The sequence below is a fragment of the Prunus mume genome, unplaced genomic scaffold, assembly GCF_029339155.1.
Source record: "Prunus mume cultivar Tortuosa unplaced genomic scaffold, ASM2933915v1 scaffold21, whole genome shotgun sequence".
NCBI classification, from domain to species: domain Eukaryota; kingdom Viridiplantae; phylum Streptophyta; class Magnoliopsida; order Rosales; family Rosaceae; genus Prunus; species Prunus mume.
Window position 1 is genome coordinate 51,928 of NW_028296567.1, and position 18,918 is coordinate 70,845.

General features: G+C 39.6%; 1 long non-coding RNA gene and 1 pseudogene across 2 annotated transcripts; one reads left to right on the forward strand and one right to left on the reverse strand.

The window, feature by feature from the left end:
- Positions 1-164: 164 nt before the first annotated feature.
- On the forward strand, positions 165-676 carry LOC148914311 (mavicyanin pseudogene; annotated as a pseudogene).
- An 11,712-nt stretch (positions 677-12,388) lies between these two features.
- On the reverse strand, positions 12,389-15,044 carry LOC148914312 (uncharacterized). 2 transcript variants are annotated; one of them, XR_016123099.1, is made up of 3 exons: positions 14,542-15,044; positions 12,714-13,237; positions 12,389-12,446 (listed from the first exon to the last, which is right to left on the reverse strand). It is a non-coding gene; the product is annotated as an uncharacterized LOC148914312 (long non-coding RNA). The 2 variants fall into 2 exon arrangements; XR_016123100.1 differs by having other exon boundaries at positions 12,389-12,518.
- Between the last annotated feature and the right edge of the window lie 3,874 nt (positions 15,045-18,918).

Here is an 18,918-nt window from a genome sequence, read left to right on the forward strand (position 1 = left end):
TCGTGCTGGATGTTGAATGCTTCCTTGGAAGTCTTTGAGCAGAGCATTGCCATAGAGAGATCCCTAACTTTTTTTTACGATGCTAGAAGTCACCATAGCCAGGAATCCTCTTATGTGCTTGCTCTTCCGCTTTGAGAAATATTGCTAATCTTGTTTCCTTTGTGATGATGGCGTTCAGTGGTGCTTATTCTAGTTCTGTTTATAGAGTTGGAGATTCTGATGGGTGGACTTCGAGAGGGCTTGTTGATTACAACAAGTGGGCTTCAACGAAAGATTTTCACGTCGGCGACACTCTCATTTTTGCTTACAACAATCAATTCCACAACGTGATGCAAGTTTCTGATCAAGACTTTGAATCTTGCAATGCTACATCTGCCATCTCTCTTATACCTCTGGTTCTGACACAATTACCCTTAAAAGTTTCGGCCATTATTACTTTTTTTGTGGTTCTCCTGGCCATTGCCAAGCCGGACAAAAGGTTGACATCAAGGTCTCTCTGCCTGTTCCAGAAAATTTGATCCCAAGTCCAAGCCCGTCGTCACCTTCAGCCTCTAATCCTGAAGAGATGTCACCAAGCTCAACTCTAAGCAGTGCTCCAACTCTTAATTTTTGGAAGCTTGGATTTGGTGCTATTATTTTAGTGTTAGGTCTTTGGGGTATTGTAGGATGCTCTTAAAATTTTCTTTTTGGGGTCAATTTGCTTGCTTTGTGTTTTTGTCCACTGATGTGGTATAATTTTTGTTATGCATGACCTTTTATTTAGTTAGTTTAAATGAATTTTTTTGTAGACCAAATAAAATTTATAGTTTATTGCTGAATATATTCAGAGTAATTAGAATTAGAATTTACAAGGGGCGTATATATGTACATATGACATTCCAATTAAACATGTTAATTCCATGAATGAAAATTGCAGCCTAGCTAGACCAATATTGGCACAATGGGAAACACATAAATCAAACTATTACAAGTTGCCCACGTCATGAAGAAAATGAGTAAAATCACTTTTTTACATGTTCGAGATAAGAATCACACAAAAGTAATTACTTGATCATTCAACAATTTATTCATCATTCATGCCAATTCGATATAACTTAATTGTTTAAGTTCTTTTCACCTCCACCCATATGGGCAGAGGTTCGAAACTCCAAAATATCCAATGAATATTTGTGTAAACCCCACTTCCCCAATCGCTTGTACTCAAAAATTTATTCACCATTCATATTAAAAACGTGTATTGAAATTTGAAAACAAACGGAAGTTACGTTTTAATTTCGAATTCTTATCATATGATCTTAATAACTATTCAGTAATCGGTAAAAAATTTCTTGCCACAACTTTCTTTTGATTTAGGCAGTACAACCAACCTTACAAAGTACACAAATGGTAAATATTATTATTTTTTTAAATTATTGAAACACAACAAACCAAAACCAATACAAAGTTACATACAAAAAGTAAAAATAACACGAGCACATTGGATAAGAAAAAAACAAACTGAGTAGGATCAAGACAAATCAACATAAGTATTAATTTGGGGATCCAAGTTTGCTTTAACTTGTTCTGATTTGCTGCTAGTTTGGACGGAGGAAGGGCTACCAACCATGGCTGGTTCATGTTTTCCAAACTGATGCAATCTACTCAGATGAAACAGAAAAAAAAAAAAACGTATTAATTTGGCTTGAAGATCAGGTTTAGTTTTTCGAAAATTCACAGAATTGTCGTTATTCAAGGAAAGTTTTCAAAACACAACACTTGCTTAAAAGTAACAAATACGTAGCATGTCCATATCATATGTCACATCAATTAAATCAATTAAATATATTTTAATAAGGAAAGATTAATTAATAATTTTTTTTAAAGTGTTAATAAATCATAAATAAAAAAATATATTAAATAATTTTAATTGATGTAGCTATCTACTTTAGCTGCCATATAAAGTGGTATGAGAATGTGGTATATAAATGTGGTAAGAGTATAATTATTCATAATAGCTCCTTGGCACATGCTCACGCATGTGCCAATTGGTTTTCTTTTTTATTTTATTTTTAGCATGAAGAAAAGATAATATGGATAGTTATGTTCCATAAAAGTAGGATCTATTATCTGATTTTGTTTTTAATTTTAAATTTTTTGAATATGAAAAAATGTAAATTTACCATATTATCCTCATTTAATTAATAATTTCAATTCTTAAAGTTCGAATCAACCAAGGGTATTTTCTGGTATTTTGAATGTTTCACCATTCTCTGCCTTTTGCTTTATATATATATATATATATATATATGTAAAATAGAGTTTAGTCAAATGTAAATAATGGTTTAGAAAATCTCCATGAATAAAGAAAATAAAAACAAATAAAAGCACGTACGTTGACTTTCGTGCGCGTGTGAGAAGTTGAATTTTGAGTAAACAATTTGGTTAGTATTATAAGGGTTGATCATTTCAGGTGCCGGAGGTTTCGGTTATACCATACATGTGCGGCTTTTCCGTCTTACTCTCTCTCATCTTTTGAGTCAACCAAATCATTAACAATTAATTAGCCCTTTGAATATTGAATGTGGATCTCTCTCAAATCATTAACAATTAATCAAGCAATGCGTAGCAACTACTACCAGAGCAGCCAAAGAAGACAACCAGATCACCAGAGACGCCCAAGTCGAACGAATAATCCGAGACCCCAAGATCTTGATCCTTGGCAGGATTTGAAGGTAGTCATCTACATCAGCCTGCCGCCGTCCTTACTAATACTCACAAGCATGATCATCTTTAGGCTGCACAGTCCCCCGGAAGGGTTTAACCCCGAGTTCCGAGTCCACTCAGCTGCCCTACAGTACCCAAACATTAATGCGACTCGCTCCTCCTCCGAATTAACCGCAACTTGGGATCTGACGCTACTTGCCAAAAATCCCAACCACAAGTGGGACATCGACTGCGACAGCCTCCAGGCCTTGCTCTTCTACAGACCCGGCGGCTACCAACATATTAAGGAGCGGCCGCAGGAGCACAAGGAGAAGGAGAAGGAACTCGTGGTGCTCGCTGCGACGTCCTTGGTCCCTTTGGTTTTATCCACGAGGAACCAAATAGGTGTCAGTTTCAAACTCCCCATGCTCAGGGCGTACATGGCCAATGACGTGGTCAAAGAAATCTCGGATGGCAACACCACAACTTTGTCGCTCAGGTTCGGGCTTAAGCTTTCGGTTTGGTCTAGGTATAGGGCTCAGTTGATGAGCGACCAGAAAACTCCCTTGCCCAGATTTGCAAGCTACTTTTGCGACTGGATCCATGTTCGCGTTTCCTCTGATAATAATCATATTAATGACACTGGGAATTTGAAAATAATAACGAAAGCTCATCAGTCAACGGCATGCGATATGAGCAGTGAGATGTTTGATTAGGATCAATTTGCAATAAGGTTTTCAGTTTTAGTATTTGTGTAATTTTCTAAGTTTAATGTTTCGATGAAGAAGTTTACTGTTTACTACGAGTTACTTTAGTTTGCTATTTAAATTTCAGCCGATGTGGGATTTGATTATTGCACCCTCATTTGGATTTTAAGAAACTTGTCTTTGGTACTTCCACTACTAGAAATTGGGGCAATAAGGACCCTTTTAATAGGCACTGATATGAAAACAGTCTTCAAAAAATGGTATTTGGAACGGAAAGTTGTATTTCCGTCTCTAGAAATATAAAGACACATAAAACCGTTCCTATTGTTATTATTGCAAGTATTTTAAAAGAATGTCTAGCAAAAACAAAATATATAATTTTCCATGTTAGGCACGGATGATAAAGAACAGTTCCCATAGTTTGCAATTAGGCAAGGATAATAAGGAACAGTCCCCAAAGTATTAGGCACTAAGGTAATGATATTACCCAATGTTGTACCGTACTAGCATTCACAATGGGCTCCCTAAACCACCTCTTTAGATAAATTTTAGAGACAACTCCAACCATGCTCCCTATCCACCTCTTAAAATAGAGAGTTCTCTAGGAGCTCCTAAATAGGAGGAGAGAGAAAGGACTCCTAGTGGTTCCCTATAATTTAATGCCTATTTATTTAATGAGTATTTCAAACCTTTATTTAATGCTGACTATTTTTTATTTTATTTTATTAATAGAAATGAACCAATAAAAAAAGAGTTATAGCATTTATGACTCTTCAAATTAGGGAGTATGGTTGGAGTTTAAATTTTTTAGAGAGCTCCTAAAATAGCTTTCTTATATTTTTAGTTAAATTTTAGCTAAGAAATAGAGAGCATCATTGTAGATGCTGTCATCGATACTTTCTCACCCCATCCTTATTAGAAAAATAAAAAGAAAAAAAGAAAACCCTACAATTTCCGATCGCCCGTAGACGAAAGGGAAAATTCACCATTGCTCCAACGCTCTCTGTTGGTAATTTTTTTCTCCCTTCCTTCATGTCTCTGATTTTGATTTTTCATCTTCTTGCCATTGGATTTTGGGTCAAATCCATTTTATTTTTTTATAAAAATCTTATATGTTGTATGCAAAAAATATTTCGAATTGGATCTACTCTTTTACTGTTGCCGTCATCTTAAGTGGTTGTTTATTTATTTATATTTTTTATTTGATTTTTTTGTTGTTGAATGTGATATGTACTAATCTGCTTTCCTTACCATTACTAGCATATTCTAATTTTCTTGAATTGTTTCCTTAGTGTATTTGATATGGCCAATAACTCACATCTGGAATGTGTCAAATGTAAAATTTCTTTGTGATGTTTGATGGCTCGGGGATGCGCAAGTAATGGAGCATCTTTCTAGTAAAATAACTCAATTAACTCCATGAAATCTGTTTGGGACTTGGGCATAAGGTCTTATTTGTAGGTGCTGTTTTGAATTTGATGAAAAGAGAAGAGGAAATTGAAAAGCATACAAGGGAGATTACTCCACCAAGGCCACAGATCAAGTGTGACTGATTGTTGTTAGCTGATGTCTACTGTTACCAGGAGGTTTTTCATAGGTTACATGTGGTTTGATTTGTTAGAAATTGATTTTTGTTGTTATATTCATGAGTGAATGGGTTGGAGGCCATCGTCAATTTGTTTCAGGCTTCATTGAGAGTGCTGGTCAGTTTTTTTCATTTCCTGTTATTTTTTAGGATGATGCTATTTGAATTTGATTAGTTGTAAAGTGAATTTTGAAGCATATTGTCACACTGAGTTGTGTTTGGAATCTTGTTCAGGTTTGGCGCTTATAACAAAGAATGAAGCTCGGCTTTGGACGGATAGTCGCTACTTTCTGCAGGAGACACATCAACTTAACGACCAGCGGCAGCTTATGCGAATGGAGGAAGACCCTGCTGTGGATATCTGGATGGCAGATGTGAGTCACTGGTTCTTTGAGGAACCCTTGTAATTATTTTCAATGTTGTAGATTCACTAATCATTTATAATTTCTCATATATAGCTTTCAACCCTTTTTGATTTGCACAACAGTGCTTTGTTTCCTTTAATCACTCCATCATGTATCTGTACTAGTGCTAGTTTATCAGTTGCTTCTAAATGATGATTCTCGTTAAATTGCCTCAGTAGCAAGTTGGCCTATTTGTATTTACAAGTTCTTTCCTTTAGTGGGTGTAAGTATTGTAATGGGTATGATACTATGGGCAATACATTAATTGAAAGGCATCTGAATAGGGATAAATGTGTATTAAATAAAAGCAATGACCATTAGGGATTGATATACCTTCAGTTCCTAGGGAATGCATTAGGCACGTATGTAGTTCTTTAATAGAATACATGAACGTGTATTGGGTATTATAAAAATGTGGGATCCATTGCAAACATTAGGCACAAAGGTTTATAATCAGTGACATAATATCAATAGAGGACTTCTTTAAAAGACACTGATATACATCAGTCCCTAATATTACATTAGGCACTGTTTTCAGTTCCTAAAGAAGGCAAAAGAGACTGATAGCACTCAGTGTCTTTTAAGCCTTTTTTTAGTAGTGTTCCAATGGAAAAATGATTCAACAACCTCATCTGGTTGCACTCAATTAAAGAGTTAGCACCCTCATTTGGATTTCAAGCTAAATTATGAGTTACTATTTATAAAATAATAATATACTCATCAAGTCCCTTTGTTCTGGCTGATTGTGTTTAGCCCTTTGTTCCATCTTGTATGGCCTAGATATAACCTCCTCCCTGTGTTCTTCTTCGAAGTCTGGATGGTTTCTCTAATTTGCCCCATCTGTTTCTGCCATGGTTAGCAAACAGGTTAATCCCCTTGCCTCTTCGCCTTTTACTAGTGGAGGAAACAGATTGAGATCCATCCTTCTGGGTCTATAAGAGCAACTCCACCCATTTGCCCTTAGCCATGGCAAGGGGGGAGTTAGGACAGCCACTATTCACGTGAATAGTGGTTGCCCTTGCAAAATCAGAATTTTGTGTTTCCACCCATTGCCCTAGCTAAGGGCAGTTACTATTCATTTTTTTGTTTTATTCACAATTTTATTTACCTTAATAATTAATTTGGATAATATTTTCGGATAAGATTTACGGGTTCCTACGTGTCAAGACTATTCATAATCGGATAAAATTTCGGGATAAGATTTTTTGGTTCAAATTTCGGATGAATTTCAAAATTCAAATTTCAGATAAATTTTTGGGTTCAAATTTCGAATGAATTTCAAAATTCAAATTTCGGATGAATTTCAAAATTCAAATTTCGGATGAATTTCAAAAATCAAATTTCAGATACATTTGGGTTCAAATTTCGGATGAATTTCAAATTTCAGATAAGATTTTCATCCAATCAAATCAAGCCACGTGGCATCTTTATCTTGCCAAATTTTTCTATAAAACCAAAGGCTTACCTCATACCTCTCACACCACATCTTTCAATATTTTCATTTCTTAAAGTTTAGAATTCATACTCCATTCATTCTCAATGGAAGAATATAGGAGATGCTTGGAGAGGCATGAGAGAGAAAGAAAGGAGAGAAACCGTAAGCCGATGAAATCAATGAGTTGCAGAGGCAAGTTGATGAACAAGTTCTCATAGCAGTGGCAATGGAAGAGGAAGAGAACCAAGGTCGCCGCCGTGGTTCACAAGTCGGCCGTCGCCGGAATGTGGACAGACATAGGCATTCTCGGGGTAAGAATCTTTTGGAAGATTATTTTATCCCAACCGCTTTATACTGATGTTGATTTTCGAAGGCGATTTAGAATGCAACCCCACTTGTTCAATAAAATCATGCATGATATTTGCAATTATGATGCATACTTTGTTCAAAAGTGTGATGCTACTGGGGTTTTGGGCCTTCACGGAGCAAAAGCTTATACCGTTATACGATGTTGGCGTATGGAGTATCTGCTGATCAGTGGATGAGGTTGCTCGAATGGGGAAGTCCACTACGTTGGAGGCTTTGGTAAGATTTTGTTATGCGCTTAAAAATCAGACACTAGGGACTACTGCGTAGACCTACTCCTGTGGACCTCCAACGGCTTCTACAAAAAGCCGAAGCTCGAGGATTTCGGGAATGATTGGTAGCATCGACTGCATGCATTGGCAATGGAAGAATTGCCCAACTGCGCTGGCAAGGTGATTACGGAAATAGGAAAGGCACAAAAAGTATCATCCGAAGCCGTTGCTGGCTTCGACACATGGGTTTGGCATGCTTTCTTTGGAGTTGCCGGAGCCCAAAATGACCTCAACGTCCTGGGTCAATCTCCGGTCTTCAACGATGTTTTGAGCGGCCAAGGCCCCAATGTTACCTATGAAGTCAACAATACAGATCTACCAGACGGGGTATTATCTAGCTGACGGTATCTACCCAAGGTGGACCACATTTGTCAAATCCATTCCGAATCCCCGATCCCATAAGCAAAAATTATTTGCTACTTATCAAGAAGGATACAGGAAAGATGTCGAAAGGTGTTTTGGCATCCTTCAAGCTCGATGGTTGATTGTTCGAGGTGCGGCTCGTATGTTTGATGAGGAGATCCTCCGGAGCATTATGATGACTTGCATCATCCTCCATAATATGATTGTGGAGGATGAGTACGATTATGATGCTGGAGAGGTCTATGAACCGGATCCAATAAACACGGCCTTGACCCGGATTTATGAAAGGCCCATGGGGCCAAATGGAGAACCGTTTGAGCCGGAACCGTTGGTGAGGGACGATCGTATGATGACCCGGATGATAGATCGATATACAGAGATGCAATCTTCCTATATTCATGAAAGCCGTCAACTTGACTTGATAGAACATTTATGGACGGTGAAAGGGAATGAAGATGAATGATAGAGCATAGATGCTTTGGTTATGTTTTAGGCCTTATGTTTTGGTTGTGTTGTTTAGTATTGCTTATGGTTTGGTTGTGTTGTTTTTTTATTTATTATTGTGCCTTGTGTTGAGGCCCAAAAAATTCACGCTCCGGCCCAAATAAATTATCGGCCCAAAACGATACCTTATCAAGAAGAAACCCGATTTAGGCATGCGAAAGTTCGTCATATACGCTTTGCACACATGCCACGCCAAATGACACGCCACGCTAAGCAAGGAATTATCATTCCGCACTTAATCACGCCACAAGCCTAGGTGGGCCCAAGCCACTCAAAAAACCCGGGGCTTGCTTGAGTGGGTTGTGGCATGAATGGTAATAAATCAACATGAGACCCATTGATAGACCGAGAAATGGAAAGTCTCGGGTTGCTTGGGAGCCTCGAGACTCAAGCCCATTTCTTAGGCCCAAACATGTGGGTAAGCACAAGAGAGAAAAATAACCCAAAAGCCCAAGCAAAATAACCTAGCCAAGAGATAACCCAACCAAAAAATAATAAGCCCAAATCAAGAAGCCCAACAAGCCCATTTGCTTAAAAGCCATCTTGGCCCTTAGAAAAACCCAAAATAGCCCACAAGAGCTTCAGCTCTTTTGAAAAGCAGATGACACGTGAAGAGCAGATGGCACTCCTTAAGCAAAGTCTGCTGAAACCAGTCCCAAGCCGAGACATCCAAAGAACGATGAATACCATCCCGCATGCTGTCGAAGCATCCTTGACCAGCATATATTTTCACCTATTTTCCTCCATCAGATTCAGCCAAAGAAGAGGAAAGAAAAGAAGAAAAAACAGCAAACCAAGAGTGGAAGCTCCCATTGCACAGCCGCGGAAAAGGAGGATGTTGAGCCCCCAAATCCCCTGAATTCATGAAAATAGACAGAAGTAATCTTTGCCAAGAAGGGGAGGACAGAGAAGGGGAGGAGAAAGGAAGAAAAGCTTAGTCAAAGTAAGTAGAAGCCATTAGGGTTTCTTGAAAAATGGTGATTTCCGGCAGCTATAAATTGAGCCTTCCCCTACCCAACAAAAACAACTCACAACCTGCAGAGAGCAAGCTTTTCTCTCTATCTTGCAAAACTCGGACTGCACTGCTCATCTTCTTCTCCAATTTATTTTTCTGCAGAAGAACTCTGCCTTTCTTTTTCCTCTTTCCCTAGTCGAATTCCTCACAAAACACCTCATTCCTTACTTAAACACTTTCTTTTCTCATAAACCAAGCCTAATTTCTCTCTTAGTGCTAAACCCATGTTGATTTTGCTCCTATGCCACATGCCACTCATGCTGAAATGAAAAGACTATCTGAAAGCATGCCAAAACTATCTGCAAGTTACCATTATTCTCGTTGGTGAAGATAACCAAAATACTTCCTAAGGCTCTACTGCCTTTTCGAGGTATTTTGGGGCTTAATTTTCGAACTCAGGCTCAAGGGGCAATTTCTTCCATTTTGCCCTTTACGGCAGTCAGCCCGTAGTAGCTGCCGGAAGAAAAAGCCCCTACATAAATTGGCGACTCTGCTGGGGATTAGGCCATTATCTTCACCAATGCCTCCAAAGAAGAAGACCAGAAGCAATTCCATGGCTTCCCAAGACGAGCTGGACTACGATGACTCAGAATCAAGGCAAAATGCCTCTCCTAGAGAAGAAGAACATGCAAGTGAGGGAGCTTTTACCATTTCAGACCTCATTGCAGTCATCCATGTTATGGGGAAAACCCAGAGGGAGATGGCAGACATAATCAAAGAGCTAAAAGCCTCCCAAGCCAAGCGAAGAAAACGAAAGACCTCCCCAAGAGGAGTCTGCCGCGCCAGAGGAAGGTCTGAACAAAATGAGCCATCTTTTGTCACTCACAAAGATGTCATTGCCATGCTGGAGAAGAAACTAAGCCGAAGCCAGGAGGATTGGAAGTATTTCCCTCAGCCACCATATCCATCAAACCTACTCCAGCAGCCATATCCTAAAGGCTACAAAGCACCAAGTTTTGTCCTTTTCGACGGAAGGAAGGGAAGCCTGAAGGAGCATGTCAACCGCTTCATCGATGCTTTGGGACCACATGCTGGTGATTGTAATCTCCGACTTAGAGAATTTTCGAAAAGCCTTATCGATCGTGCTTACACATGGTATACGACGTTGGCACCAGGCACTATTCGTTCTTGGGAAGATTTAGCAAATAGGTTCTGTAAGAAGTATTTCCAGCATGAAGAAAGAGTTACTATCATTCAACTCAACAACACTCGCCAAAAATATGGAGAGGATCCCGTGCACTTTGTGCGCAGGTTCCGGGACCTAGCATTGGATTGCTACGATGAGAAAGATGAGGAGGCGCTTGTCGAAATTTGCATCAGCAATATTGTGGCAGATTATCGAGTCTATTTGGAGAATATTGGCATCAGCCAATTTTCTCGGCTGCTTTGAAGCAAAGTGAGGAAAACAAGCATTTCGGCTTAAGCTAACTGAGCGGAAGCTTGGAGGAGTGAAGAAGAAGAGCGCCACTTGGGGGCTTCATTTGGTCAGCAAGATTATCAAAGGACAGCTGCCGTAACCTCTCATAAGAGCCGCAAATCACTCTATGATTAGTTGGGTTATGAGTCGCATGCAAATCAGCAGCTGTGGCTCTGTTAAATATTTCTACAGAGTATGGCAGTCTAGTACAACACATGCTAAATACATGCCAACATAAGCCACAAGCTTTCATGCTATTGCAAGTCATGCACGCTCCTTGGCCCTTTCATACTTGGGGGCTTAATTTGATTGGGGTATTTATTAATGCAAAATGTCTCAAAACCTTACTACTGTGTTGCTTTTGCACCCATCCTTTTGTTTTTGGCTTTTCAAATTTATTTTTAAGATGAACTCCTTTTGTGTTTTCACCATATGCTTTCACAACTTTGGTAGAATGCACCACCATTATTGCATGCCAAGGTGTAAAATGATATTTGCAATGAGTATGGAGTATTTTGGAAAAATGAAAATGCCTTAAGAATTCTTTCCTTGCTTTTACCTCCTTCTGTTTTGCAAAACATGCTCTTTTAAAAAATAAAAATAAAAAATAAATAAAAATAGACAAGCAAACTTTTCTTTACAAAAGCACGCCACTTAGCGGTAAGACATGCCAAGCAAAGTCACTTGGATGGGGTTCGGGGCCATCAACAAGCAGCATGCCTAAGCAAAATAATATGGGGCATGCATTCTTGAGCTGCTGGAACAACGAAACCATTGTCCCCTTTTTGATAAGCAATCTGAACATGCAAAACATCTGGGAATTTTACAAAGACCATGCATATACTAGTCTGCCCCTTTTAGGGTATGACAAGAGGGTGTTTTTCAGGCCTAGTGGTCAGACAAAATTTTGGCAGCATATACCTTGTTTTTAAGGATATCCAACCTGTCAGAGAATCTCCAATAGTTCATAAAAATAAATTTTGCCAACCAAGCAATATATATATATATATATATATATATATAAGACATGCGAATTACAACCTACCTTCAGCATTCAAAAAATTAATACAAGCTTCAGTGGTTCAATGCCAAATTACAAAGTCATAACAACGTAGTCGTTAGAATGTCAAAAGAAAAAAAAAAAAAAAAAACTACAGTCAAAGCACGATAAAACTATACATGCTAAAGATCCATGCATCCTATAGTCTCAAAGGAAACAGAACCATGCGATGATTTCATGCTATGAGTAACACCACCGTCAAAGAAGGCTTTGAATGCCATGAAGGAATTGTCCCAATCTCGCCAAGACATGCTTTTCTCCAATAAATGCCCCACGGAGGTGGAAACATCACCGTCTTTATGGCTGTCATTAATAATCTCACCACGAGGCGGCACTGCTGGGAACTATGGAGAGGTGCCGTAGCTATGTCAGTGTGCCCAGGCAAGGAGAAGTTGGAGGCAGCACTGTTGGAAACTATGGAGAAGTGCCGGCAGCTATGTCGGGTGTGCCCAGGCAAGGAGAAGTTGGAGGCAGCACTGCTGGAAACTATGGAAAAGTGCCGCAGCTATGTCGGGTGTGCCCGAGCAAGGAGAAGTTGGAGGCAGCGCTGGAAGCTACAAGGAGGTGCCGGCAGATCAGTGTCCCAAGGGGAGGGGAAGGAAGCGTATCCTCTGCCCCTTGTGAGATGCTCTTGATCTAAAAGAAAAGAAGGAGTTCAAACAAATATGCAATTTCTGACCCAAGTTCGTGACAAGCAAAGTTCTCATCCTGTGAGTCAATAAGCAGACAAGCAAATTCTCTTTCGGAACAAAAATCAAGCATTGCAAGACATGCATTCCTACTTCTCGCAACCGAGAACAAAGTCTACAATTAATCAAGCATATGTTCACAAGGGGAGTAAGCCTAGGCCATGCACCAGTCTATGCTTATTCCTGAAATATTCAAATTGGCGGAGTTACTTACCAAAAGATTAAAGCAGAAGCCCCAAATATCCAAGTTAGAAGGCTGAAGGATTTGAAGGTTCCAGCAGCAGAAACGTCAAGGTTTCCAGCACCTGCCCCACCTATAACCGAGACGTGTGCACCGCACACAAAAAAAAAAAAACAAAAACAAAAACAAAACAGAGGTGCCAGAAGCATATTTTCTTCCATTCTTCTAGCTCCTACTCTACAAGCAAAGAATTTCTGGCGCTTGCCTTATTTTAAATCTTCTTAGCCCCTGTCCTATTTCAAACATCATGCTAGTAAAAATTTATCCCACAGCAACAGTTCAACAAACTCATCACGTCTTTGGAAGAAAACTCAAAACAGTCTCAAGAACTAGCTTGTTCTCTTTCTCACCCAAAGTCCCTCCGGTCAAGCAATTTGAATCTTTCATAAGCCTTCATATTGCAAGTCAAGATGAAAAACTCACATTTATTCTATCAAGATCCCAGCAAATCAGTAAGAAGATGGCATGCCTCATGCTTTGGAACCTCTCAATCAAGCCTGAAAAAGAAATAAGGGAGTACGTTGGTCAGATCAGGTGCCGGAAGGGAACTAGTAAACAAAAAGGGGGTGCCGGAAGTAGAATTGCTATTAAAGCATAATGTTTTCCAAAGACAAGTTGCAAGAGACCAAGACTCACTTTCATGCTATCAAATTAGACTTCTCATGCTTTATCAGGCTTTCGAACTTTTAAAACAAGAGAATATGTTAGCCAAAATCAGACGCCGGAAAGGTACTCATACACAAACGGATGTGCCGGAAGCATAATTTTCTCAAAGTGCAAGCAAACTCATCTATTAAGCATTTGACAAAATTCACAAGGTGTGATACCAATTCACATGCCAAGAAATTTCATTTCATTCAAGCATTTCAAGCAATTCGGGCGTCTGAAAGCAAATTGAAGAATTCATGCTCTTACAACAATACCATTCCACTTCATGCTCTCACGACAATATTGCTCAAGAACATGCTCTAGCAATACTCAGATTGGCATTCAATGCCAACAGAAAAGACATGCTAAATTCCCAAGCAAAAGCAACATGCCAAGCAAAACTTATACACAAGCTTTCCAACCATCCTAGTTAGAATATCCCACCTTTAGAAAATCACTATAAATCAAGCTTACAACCAACAAATCCCAAACTTTCCAGATTAGAACTAGACATATCAAGCTTCATTTTCCCAAAATTTCGTTGCATTTCAAGCTAGGGAAGCATGTCAAACAGATTTCTAAAACAGCCCATGCAGCAGAAACTGTACAGCTCCAGCACCTTAACCCTTACTTTGAAATTCCACCCAAAATTCATTTTTTTCTTCAAGTGATGCAAGACCAATTCCAACATAACCATTGAGAAGTCCATTTTTCTATCTCAAAAGCCCCAACTCAGATTCGAAAAGAAACATTTCAAAAGTTCAAAAAACTGCCAGCAAGCTACTTTGAGATATTTTGACAAGCACTTGGCATGCATACCCAAGTGAGCTTGTATAATTCTTGTTTATCACCAAGCTAGAATCCTAAATCAAAAGCTCAACCTTAGAATTCAATTTCTAGTTCACAAATTCTGGGAAATATAGAGGAACTCAAGCATTCAAGCATAGAAGACAAGCATGCAACAAAGGCATCAACATCAACTCATGAACATGCTTTAGAAAAATGGAGGTAGAGAGCACTAGAGGGTGGATGATCCTCAATTTTGGATATGTTATAGACAACATAATTTCAAGCAAATTTTGTGAAGCAAGCGCAATCATACGAGTATCATAAGTTAAAGACACATGCAGAAGAAAAATCTGCAAAAACTCACCAGCCATGGATGAATTCAGAAGTTGCAAACCAGCTTTGAGGTATCATAAAAATTCAAAAAATTCTGCAAATTTTACTGGCTATAGTACTCGAGCAGATGAACAACTTTGATCAAGGAAGTTTTCTGATCCGAGCTTCCGAAATATGACTTATGTACTGATGCACAATACCCACGGGTTTGGGTCTTGAAGAAGAAGAAAGAAGAGAATGAGAGAAAATCATAAAATAAAGCATGCCATGCCAAATGAAAGGAAAAGAGGGTAGACACTTGCAAATAATAAAAAATTCAAAGGGAAGGGGCAACAAAATTTTGGGGGCCAAGCCAGCAAGGAGACAACGTGCCCAGCTCTCTTATGCTCTCTCAAACTCGTATCTCTTCTTCCACCCATCAATACAAGCATTTGTGAATCAATCCACGCAAACCATGCAACTCAAGCATTTCACTTAGATGCAATCATTTCAAGCAAACCAAACCAAATATCACAATATCAAGCTTTTCAAGCAATACAGTCATCATGAAAATGGCAATGTTAGAACTTGGCAGTTCTAGTTGCTGGAAGCACATAGAAGAAGTCATCCTATCATTGTCCTCATTGCAACAAAGGGGTATCGTTTTTCCAAAACACCAATATTCATGCTACCGGAAGAGTGAACCTCATGCCAGATCAAGCTATATCTTGATTCAACTCAACCATTAGGTTATCCAAGTCCAAGCTAATCATGCCAAGCCAAGTCACATTTTTTCCAGCACCTATTCCATGCCAAACAAAACCGTTTCCAGCACCTATCCTATTCCAAATATCCTTCCAGCACTTGTTATATTCCAAATATCCTTCCAGCACATGCCCTATTTCAAGCATTCTTCCAATATTTAGCCATCATGTCGCACGATATCACCTTCATTGAAGTTCTGTCTGCATTTCTTCCAGATTCTGGCTGATCCGAGCCGGTTCGCTGATCCGGAGCCGATTCGCTGATCTGTCGCATTTCTTCCGCCTGCTGATCCGGAGCCGCTCGCTAATCTGCGCATTTCTTCCATTCGCTGATCCGGAGCCGCTCGCTGATCCGGAGCCGCTTCGCTGGTTTTCTTCCAAGGCATCAAAAGATTGGATGATGCTGGAATAGATTGGCAGCAAGGTATAGAAGTTCTTCTCCGAGAATCCGATCCTTACCTATAACTCGATGGGTGAATTTCTGCTTAGCCGTGTTGTGTTATTCAATCTAGGAGGGAACCTTCTATTTATATGCATCTCTCTAAGTGTCTTGCCCATCAAGAAACACTTAGAGATATCCTTCATGCTATAGGATTAATCCATTCCAATCCTTGTAAAACTAGGAACCCTTAAGCCTTCATTATCCTTATTGAACACTGTTTGAGGCTTGCCTAATCGAGATAGGTTTTGAGTTCCTAATAAACAATAAGTCTTTGTAATCCTAAGTTGATTAGAAGATCACTTTAGTAGGTTTAATGTAATAAACCTTCTTACATTGTCCTCTAAATTCAAAATGTTCGGAGGCTAGTCAAACACAATGGTGAATCCAAGCTTATTGCATCCGCAACTCTAAGATTGGATCCCTACTATCCACTAGCACGTCCGGCTACTGTCAAATGACATCCACCATGCTAAATGTCCCAAAAGCCATATTAAACCATGCTACCTTAGCCAAAACCAAGCATCCAAGCATGCAAGCCAAAATCAAGCATACACGCCAATACCAAGTATCAAGCCAAAATCAAGCATACATACCAATGCTAAGCATCAAGCCAAATACCAAATATACAAGTCAAAGCAAATCATGCAAGCCAAAATCAAGCATACATAACTAATATTAGATACACAAGTCAATGCAACTCTTGCAAACCACAATCATGCAAAATCAAGCCTCTCTAGTCACTCAAGCGAATAAATCATGCGAGCTAAGTAGTTATCTTGAGCTAATCCACCAAGCATTTTCTTCTATATCATGCCACAAAATAAGGTCAACTCTTGGTAACTCCAGTAAGTGACCTCCAAAATTACAATGTCTAGGAAAGTTCTTCAAGGCAACACCCTCGGTGTTTAAGAAAGATTGGGTTTTAAGCGGGACCATTGCTTACCCCTCCAACCTTCCCGGAAAAGACCTGGCTGTAATTTCAGAGAAGGTTAACTGGTCATCCTTGAGTTGCTCCTAAACTCATGCCATGCCATGCCATTGCAATTTATTTTGGGCTGAAAATTGATTATTTGGACCATTTTAACACACATTCATGGCCCAAATAATCAAGGGGGCTAATGTTGAGGCCTAAAAAATTCACGCTTCGGCCCAAATAAATTATCGGCCCAATACGATACCTTATCAAGAAGAAACCCGATTTAGGCATGCGAAAGTTCGTCATATACGCTTTGCACACATGCCACGCCAAATGACACGCCACGCTAAGCAAGGAATTATCATTCCGCACTTAATCACGCCACAAGCCTAGGTGGGCCCAAGCCACTCAAAAAACCCGGGGCTTGCTTGAGTGGGTTGTGGCATGGATGGTAATAAATCAACATGAGACCCATTGATGGACCGAGAAATGGAAAGTCTCGGGTTGCTTGGGAGCCTCGAGACTCAAGCCCATTTCTTAGGCCCAAACATGTGGGTAAGCACAAGAGAGAAAAATAGCCCAAAGGCCCAAGCAAAATAACCTAGCCAAGAGATAACCCAACCAAAAAATAATAAGCCCAAATCAAGAAGCCCAACAAGCCCATTTGCTTAAAAAGCCATCTTGGCCCTTAGAAAAACCCAAAATAGCCCACAAGAGTTTCAGCTCTTTTGAAAAGCAGAGGACACGTGAAGAGCAGATGGCAGACTCTTAAGCAAAGTCTGCTGGAAACCAGTCCCAAGCCGTAGACATCCAAAGAACTGATGAATACCATCCCGCATGTCAGAAGCATCCCTTGGACCAGTATATATTTTCACCTATTTTCCTCCATCAGATTCAGCCAAAGAAGAGGAAAGAAAAGAAGAAAAAACAGCAAACCAAGAGTGGAAGCTCCCATTGCACAGCCGCGGGAAAGGAGGATGTTGAGCCCCCAAATCCCCTGAATTCATGAAAATAGACAGAAGTAATCTTTGCCAAGAAGGGGAGGACAGAGAAGGGGGAGGAGAAAGGAAGAAAAGCTTAGTCAAAGTAAGTAGAAGCCATTAGGGTTTCTTGAAAAATGGTGATTTCCGGCAACTATAAATTGAGCCTTCCCCTACCCAACAAAAACAACTCACAACCTGCAGAGAGCAAGCTTTTCTCTCTATCTTGCAAAACTCAGACTCGTGCACTGTTCATCTTCTTCTCCAATTTATTTTTCTGGCACTGCCAGAAGAACTCGCCTTTCTTTTTCCTCTTTCCCTAGTCGAATTCCTCACAAAACACCTCATTCCTTACTTAAACACTTTCTTTTCTCATAAACCAAGCCTAATTTCTCTCTTAGTGCTAAACCCATGTTGATTTTGCTCCCATGCCACATGCCACTCATGCCGAAATGAAAAGACTATCCAAAGCATGCCAAAACTATCTGCAAGTTACCATTATTCTCGTTGGTGAAGATAACCAAAATACTTCCTAAGGCTCTACTGCCTTTTCGAGGTATTTTGGGGCTTAATTTTCGAACTCAGCTCAAGGGGCAATTTCTTCCATTTTGCCCTTTACGGCAGTCAGCCCGTAGTAGCTGCCGGAAGAAAAAAGCCCATACACCTTGTTTGTAGTTTTTGTTTTGATTTCAATTATGTTGTGTTTGATGTATGGAATATGTTGAATAAAATTGTCTTTTATTGAAGGCTTTGTTTATTAAATAAAGAAATCCAATACAAGTCATTAAGAATTACTACTACTAAAATAAAAAACATGAAGTACACCAACTTTAATAGAAAACAAGAAAATTAAAAATACATAAAAGGTATGCCAACTAATTTAATGGTTTTGATCATTTAACCAATCCGTGTTGCTAGGCCCATCATCCTGGAAAAGTCTTCTTCTCATAACATCCCTTCGTTCTAGCTTTCAATATTGTTTTGTATCAGGGGACATATGGCTTGTATCCATCGCCATAGTTTCCGATCCGCTTCTCCATATCTTTTTTGCGCAAATACTCCTTTTCTCGCACACTCGGCTTGAATTGTCACCTCCATATCTTGGCGTTTTTGCTCCAATTCAATTCTTATGCCGTTTTGCCTTGCAATTTCCTCCAAAAACTTTGAATTATGATTGCTTGAATTACCCGCTGCTTGCCTTCGCAGCCTTTCGCCAATGGGCCTCGGTTCCTTTTGGATGGGTGAGTCTTCACTCATAGGGGAATCGAGAGGTGAATCCGATGTCGTTGCATCACGGAGAGGCATCTCGTTTAACACAACGTCGGGA